This window comes from Salvelinus namaycush, chromosome 2, assembly GCF_016432855.1.
Source record: "Salvelinus namaycush isolate Seneca chromosome 2, SaNama_1.0, whole genome shotgun sequence".
Taxonomy (NCBI): Eukaryota; Metazoa; Chordata; class Actinopteri; order Salmoniformes; family Salmonidae; genus Salvelinus; species Salvelinus namaycush.
Window position 1 is genome coordinate 14,534,676 of NC_052308.1, and position 8,556 is coordinate 14,543,231.

The following is an 8,556-nucleotide window of genomic DNA, read 5'->3' on the forward strand; positions in this document are numbered from 1 at the left end:
GATTGACAGAGACACTGAGGTAAAGTGTCACACGTACAGCCCAAAACAACTATGGACTACTGAATTTATGGATACCCAGGGGGCATACTTTATGGATACCCAGGGGGCATACTTTATGGATACCCAGGGGGCATACTTTATGGTCAATAAAGACTACGTCTGAAGACTTTCGAGAAGACCATGTCGGAAGACTTTTGCCTGTTAATAGAGATGGGGAGATCCAAAGAGAGGTGGTTTGAACAGTGTCTGAGGAGTTGTAATGGATGGCTGTTTTGACTAAGCATTTGTGGACATGTGTTGCCGCCAGAGCTGCAGAAAGACTGTGTTAGAGTGTGATTCTAGGGTTGTTGGACTGGATCCTGAATTACTCCGACTAGAGAGTGGGGTCTTGCTGCTCTATCAGGATTACTTTCTATTCATGAGCTGGGAGGGGGGTGGAGCTCATCACTTGTGAATTGCACATTATTGTCAAATTACTCTTGTGGGTCAAGTCACTACCATGGAGATGTTTTCTGAGAGTAATTTTGCAGTTTTAATTAGGATTGCTAAGTAGGATCATAACATATAAAAAATTCATGTAAGATATTTGCACTAGTTGAAAACCGTTTTCGGAATGTTTTGTTTTTCTAGTTATTTCTCGTCTTTTGCTGTAGATGTCACATGGAATTAAAGAGAGGAAGATATTTTGTAAGAGTTCTGCCTCTGATGTTGAAGTAGAAATGCCACTGCCCTTCTCCCTGGTAGATTTGCTTATTATAATACAAGTTAATCCATGGCTCAGATTGAAGGGATAGTTAACTTTGAACATATTTAACTCTATAGGTTGTTATCAATAAAACGTCACAATACGGTGCAGAGTGTTCGATTTGGCTATGTGCTGTTTTCAAGGGATTGTTAAATAAATGTGAGAACAATTTGGTTTAAATATCATCACCTCCTGAAGAGCATAGTCACAACTACACATTTCCAATGATTCCACATTTAGATCTAACATCAGAGTAGTCTATCCATTTGGAAAATAACTAGCTAGCAAAGCAAACAATATGTCACTTTAGCTTGCCTCGTCAGAGATTAGGCTTTTGGAAAGAGCTTGACATCGTCCTGGTAAAATTGTTGGTCGGACTTACGTTACTGCCATCACCATAATAGATGGCAAGCAAATCAAACAATATTTGGATATAGCTAGCCATCTAGTTTATCCCCTGAAATGTAGCTTGTTAAACAGCCATATTGACATGATCTGTTATTAGCTAGCTAGCCAATTTGATGTGGTTCATCAATCAATGTAGCCTATCATGTCTGTCAGCCGCAATTGTGATAAAAACAATGTTGAAGAGGGGATAATGTTAGCTAACTTCGCTAGGTATGCCTACGTTGGTTGGAGGAAAAGGTACATTAGGTGTACTTAACATTATGTTTAACAAACTGCACAAAGTTTCTACCGGTAGCTTGCAAAGTTAACATTATCAGCTAACAGTACATCGGCAAATGTGGAACCCACAAAGGACGGGAAATTAACCTAAACCACTCAGAATTGTCAGGTATAGTTCACTTTTATATCACTCAAATATCCAATTAATGTTGGCCAATATTGAGGGACATCGTAAGGCTACCCTCATGTTGGCTATTTGAAAGGACATGATCAATGAAAGCATGCAGTTATTGCTGTATAATTTTGTCGATCGAGAGCTAAATGTGCGCAATTGTTTTGCATGGAATAATCAAACATTTGTAGTTCTGACTATGTTCTTCAAGAGGTGATGATATTACAACCAAAGAGTTAACATTTATTTAACAATCCCTTGAAAACGGCATGCGATTGTCAATGGTTTTAGCGGAGCTGGCGTCTCCTTGCGCCCCCAGCAGTCCAAATCGAACATTCTGCTCCCTTTATTGTGACCTATTATTGATAGCAACCTATACTTTAATTCATTGAGAAGAAGCTAGTAATCTAGACATCAATTGGTCACCGACTCTCTAGATCAGAATGTTACTTTCTAGTTATCCATAAAATAAATGAAATGTGTAATTTGATTTAACTAACCCTAAAGAGCCTTTTATAGTGCTTGTCACTAACTGTGGACTAGCAACATGTGCTTCCCATGTCTCTAGTTCTGTCCAGAAACATTTGAAAACTGAAAGTCAATGATACCCTTGACATCTCTTATGTAAACTGTAAAATAGAGCACCCATAAACCATTAAAACATGCTTCTGCTTGTGTTGTGTTTCAGTTTGACAAGGAAACAACATGTTTTTAATAACTAACCCTTCAGTCCATCCACATTTTGAACAATATCTATGATAATGCTTTATTTTACAGCCCGCTGTTGGCTTGCATTTTCATCCAACATGTTTTCCCCCCACAGGCCTCTATCATAACTGTGTGTTTAGCATAATGGTGCCCTGTACCTCTCCCTCTCCCTCTCCCTCTCCCTCTCCCTCTCCCTCTCCCTCTCCCTTTCCCTCTCTCTCTCTCTCTCTCTCTCTCTCTCTCTCTCTCTCTCCTTCTCAGGGTGAGAGGCGAGGCCCTTCAGACTGGCTGCTTTGAGAGATATGATAAATCTATCTGAGATGGTGCATTTCCAATGCTAAGCCCTAGGCCAAAGGGAGCTGGGGACAGCATGGCTAGTGGCAGCTCCACTCTCTCATTACCCAGGCCTGGATAGCACTAGCCCCCTCTCAGGACCACTGACATGTATTTTAAGGCTCTAATGTGTAAGGGCCCTTATTGTTGCAATGCCACACTCTCTCTGCCCTCTCTCTCAACTCCAATGGTCCATTTAAAGTCAACACACACACACACACACACACACACACACACACACACACACACACACACACACACACACACACACACACACACACACACACACACACACACACACACACACACACACACACACACACACACACACAAAACATACTGTATGTCTACTGTGCAAAAGTAAGCCAGACGATGGCTCGCTTTCCCGCCTCCCTCCCCCTCATTCTCTCTCTCTTCCTCTCCCCTGCTCTCTGGAGGGAGGTTTAGTGGGCTATGGGCTGTATATGAGCCGTGCACCGTCCTGCACTTCTCTGCAACAGAATCAATATTTGAGGACAATTTGCGCGGCGCTGCTCCCTGGTGGCCAGAGCCTGACACTGCAGCTCCAGTCAGGCTTTGGAAAGGAAGAGATGAGACAGCCCATCTCAGTTCACCATTATTTCACTGAGAAACTGCACAGCACAACATGTATACAATTACCACTGCTGTGGAGAAGAGACAACCCTGCAGGAAATAGAGGAACTCTGCCCTCCTTTAAGCCAACAGCCATCACCTGAACACAAGCCTGTGCAGGATGAGAGTGGAACGGCAGCAGCATTGGCCCCATTCAATAACCTTTATACATTCAGGTGGGTTATCGAGAGTCGCCTCTCTTTTACTGAAGGACGTACACTGGGACTACATGATAAGACATTTAATAGTAAAAAAAAATGCCTTGTCATACTATAAAAGAAAGGGTTTTTGTTTTTGTCATATTCCATATGTAATATTCTGTTATACAGGTACTAATAAGGTGTCCCTGGGAGGGGGTGTGTCTCTCTGTCTGCAGGTATCTGGCCTGAATGTTTGATTGGTGGATAAATGGCCCATGGCGATTGGTCCCTTTCATCTCTGGGTAGCTTATGAAGTTGGTGGCCCTGAGGACAGGACTAACTACATATTAACGTGCTAATGAGAGAAGAAGTGATAGAGAGAGAAAGCAGGAGGGAGAGAGAGAGATTGATACTAAAATGAGGACAGACAGAATGGAGGGAGTGTGAAAGAGTCGGAGATATGGGTGACATGGAGGTTGCGAGTAATTGGAGTTAGTGAGAGGGACCATTGGAGAATGATAAAGTGGGTGAGAGAGCGAGAGAGAGAGAGAGAGAGAGAGGGGAGGTGTATTTTAAGTATCCTATTGTTTATTTTCTAAGCTCAGTGGATCCCGAGAGTCCACTTGCATTGGCAAACTGTGCGGCTCCTCCGGTCCATCATCACACTCCCCGGCAGTTTACACAATCACAACCTGAGGGGGAAAATCAACCCAGGAAACACAGCTACTTTGGCTTTTCACTCATCTATTGTCAAGTCCAATTTGTATTACCCTCCAGCCAAATCCTGGAAATGGGGGGCGTATTCATGTTCAGTGAGAATGGTAATCTTCTGATGAACAACTGATTCTGTCATAGGCAGTGAAATGTACGTGACTATTCAGCTCAGCTCTCTGAAATGGGATTATCATGGATGGACAACAAACCTTTCTAGCATTTTACTTGGTATAATGTAGAGACCAGTATCACAAGGGACCAGTATCACAAGGGACCAGTATCACAAGGGACCAGTATCACAAGGGACCAGTATCACAAGGGACCAGTATCACAAGGGACCAGTATCACATACGGTATAACAGTGAGTATCGTGACATTCATTCAAACAGACTTTGTAGAGCAATGACCATGCTATTTCCAACCCCATTCCCAATGCATTATTCATCATATGTGTTTCTTTAAATGAGAGAGTGGTTCATTCATGTAATGTAACTACATTTCCCTGAGGGACATATTATGATAGTATGACATGATCTTATTGGCTAACCCACTCTGTTAGCCTTCAGGTGATGGCGTGATCATGAATTATATTAGTCACACTGTCTTAAACAACAAATACAACAACACAGGACATTTGAATTCAATCAAACGATCAATCAAACAATCAGGAGCTTTAATGATTAATTTGCAGGGCCGGTGTGGGGCTGATATTGTATCATGGCGCCAGAGAAAATGGCTGACGTTTTACGTGCTCCTAACCAACTGTGTTTTTTTGTTCGTTTTTTTGCATTGTTTATACCTTTTTTGTTTTAACTTATTCTGTACATGATGTTGCTGCTACCGTCTCTTATGACCGAAAATAACTTCTGGACATCAGAACAGCGATCACTCACCACGAACTGGCAGAAGCTTTTGTTTCCTTTAACGAGTCCGGCGAGCCCGATGTGAAGGATCTACTGCTTTCCCGGGAACATGCCCAAATCCCTGTCATTTGTGTGAAGAGAAGACGGAGAAAAAGAGGACGGAGGTCGGGCTGTCTTCTGAGAATAAACCCCCACTGCCTTCCATTTTACTAGCTAACATGCAATCATTGGAAAATAAAACCAACAACCTATGAGGAAGATTGAACTACCAACGGGACATTAAAAACTGTAATATCTCATGCTTCATGAAGTCATGGCTGAACGACGACATTATCAACATACAGCTGGCTGGTTCTATGCTGTATCGGCAGGATAGAACAGTGGCGTCTGGGAAGACAAGGGGGGGGCGGACTATGCATATTTGTAAACAACAGCTGGTGCACGATATCTAAGGAAGTCTCAAGGTTTTGCACACCTGAGGTAGAGTATCTCATGATAAGCTGCAGACCACACTATCTACCTAGAGAGTTTTCATCTGTATTTTCGTAGCTGTCTACATACCACCACAGACCGATGCTGCCACTAAGACCGCACCCAATGAGCTGTATTCCGCCATAAGCAAACAGGAAAACGCTCATCCAGAGGAGGCGCTCCTAGTGGCCGGGGACTTTAATGCAGAGAAACTTAAATCCGTTTAACCAAATTTCTATCAGCATGTAACACGTGCAACCAGAGGGAAAATAATTCTAGACCACCTTTACTCCACACACAGAGATGCATACGAAGCTCTCCCTCGCCCTCCATTTGGCAAATCTGACCATAATTCTATCCTCCTGATTCCTGCTTTCAAGCAAAAACTAAACCAGGAAGCACCAGTGTCTCGGTCAATAAAAAAGTGGTCAGATGAAGCAGATGCTAAGCTACAGGATTGTTTTGCTAGCACTGACTGGAATATGCTCCAGGATTCATCCGATGGCATTGAGGAGTACACCACATCAGTCATTGGCTTCATTAATAAGTGCATCGATGACGTTGTCCCCATGTTGACCATATGTACATACCCCAACCAGAAGCCATGGATTACAGGCAACATCCGGACTGAGCTAAAGGCTAGAGCTGCCGCTTTCAGGGAGCGGGACTCTAACCTGGAAGCTTACAAGAAATCCCGCTATGCCCTCCGACGAACCATCAAACAGGCAAAGCGTCAATACAGGACGAAGATCGAATTGTACTACACCGGCTCCGACACTCGTCGGATGTGGCAGGGCTTTCAATCCATTACAGACTACAAAGGGAAGCACAGCCGAAAGCTGCCCAGTGACACGAGCCTACCAGATGAGCTAAACTACTTCTATGCTTGCTTCGAGGCAAATAACACTGAAACATGCATGAGAGCACCAGCTGATCCGGACAACTCTATGATCACGCTCTCCGCAGCCGATGTGAGTAAGACCTGTTAACAGGTCAACATTCACAAGGCCGCAGGGCCAGACGGATTACCAGGACGTGTACTGCGAGCATGAGCTGACCAACTGCCAAGTGTCTTCACTGACATTTTCAACCTCTCCCTGTCCAAATCTGTAATACCAACATGTTTTAAGCAGACCACCATAGTCCCTGTGCCCAAGAACACTAAGGTAACCTGCCTAAATGACTACCAACCCGTAGCTCTCACATCTGTAGCCATGAAGTGCTTTGAAAGGCTGGTCATGGCTCACATCAACACCATTATCCCAGAAACCCTAGACCCACTCCAATTTGCATACCACCCTAACAGATCCACAGATGATGCAATCTCTATTGCACTTCACACTGTGACAAATACAATTTGATTTGATATTGTTGCTGAAATTACTGGGGATTCACTAGGTTCCTTTCCACTCTCTGTCTGCTCCCAGAGCTTCTAGCTGTTGCATCTTTAAACTCTGTTATCTCTGCAAACAATTAGCGACTGGAGGCTCCATTGACCTGGGCCATTGTTGGAGCAGCCTGCTACATTAGCATGGCCAGAGCCTGGGAGCAATGGCGCTGCCAGAGGAGTTGCCAATGTGACTAGCACCGATAAATCGGAACCCTGCAGCGGGCGTGTGTGGCGGATAAGGGGCAAAGGAGCTACGTGAACATTAACTGGCCACTGCCAGCGTCTCCCACACGATTTAGGCAGCCAGAAAGGCATTTGTTATTACAGTGATGTTTGTGTGTGCCAGGCAGGGATACAGAGAATAAAACTAAGCAGGTAATGTAAGTGATTTGTAATTCAGATGGGGTATGATAAGGGTGTGTGCGTGTGGATTTTAATTCTGATATTTTCTGTGTTTTATTATGCTGATCTTAACTTTTTTGTACACAATGTCTCTGCATCAGAACAGCAATCAGTAACCTCGATTTGGATGAAGATTTTTACTTCAACGAGATAGCAGCTCTAGACGTTCTGCTTCCTCTGGACCAGGACCTAATCCCGGGACTTGAAAAGGAAGCGGCGGTGAAAAAGAGGCAGGCGAGGCAGCCTCAAAATGAGATTACATCGGCGAACAAATAGACTGCAATTGGCGAATGTGCAGTCACTGGAAATAAATTGTGTTCCTCAGACACTGTGGACCCACTCCAATTCGCATTCCACCCCAACAGATCCACATATGACGCAATCTCTTTTGCACTCCACACTGCTCTCTCCCACCTGCACAACTAAAAGAGGTGGGAGGAACAACTAAAAGAGAATGCTTTTCATTGACTACAGCGGGACGTTCAACACCATAGTGTCCTCCGAGCTCATCACTAAGCTCAGGACCCTGGGACACCTCCCTCTGCAACTGGATCCTGAACTTCCTGACAGGCTGCGCCCAGGTGGTAAGGGTAGGTAACAACACATCTGCCATGCTGACCCTCAACACGGGTCCCCTTAGGGGTGGTTGCTTAGTCCCCTCCTGTACTCCCTGTTCACCCACGACTGTGTACGATTCCAACACCATCATTAAGTTTGCTGACGACACAATGGTGGTAGGCCAGATCAACAACGACGATGAAACAACGATGATGAAACAACCTATAGGGAGGAGGTGCCAGGACAACAACTTTTCCCTCAACTATTCTCTCTGCTACTGCACGGCAAGCTGTACCGACCCTGAACAGCTTCTACCCCCAAGCCACAAGTCTGCTAAATAGTTTACCATAAACATTGAACACAACATTTAAACGCAACATGTAAAGTGTTGGTCCCATGTGTCATGAGCTGAAATTTTAAGATCCCAAAAATGTTCCATATGCACAAAAAGCTTATTTCTCTAAAATGTTGTGCCCAAATTTGTTTACATCCCTGTTAGTGAGCATTTCTCCTTTGTTCAGATAATCCATCTACCTGACAGCTGTGGCATATCAAGAAGCTAAACAGCATCATGCACCTTGTGCTGGGGACAATAAAAGGCCACTGTAAATGTGCAGTTTTGTCACACAACACAATGTCAAAGTTTTGAGGGAGCATGCAATTGGCATGCTGACTGCAGGAATGTCCACCAGAGCTGTTGCCAGATAATTTAATGTTGATTTCTCTACCATAAGCCAACTCCAATGTCATTTTAGAGAATTTGGCAGTACGTCCAACTGGCCTCATAACTGTTGCCACGT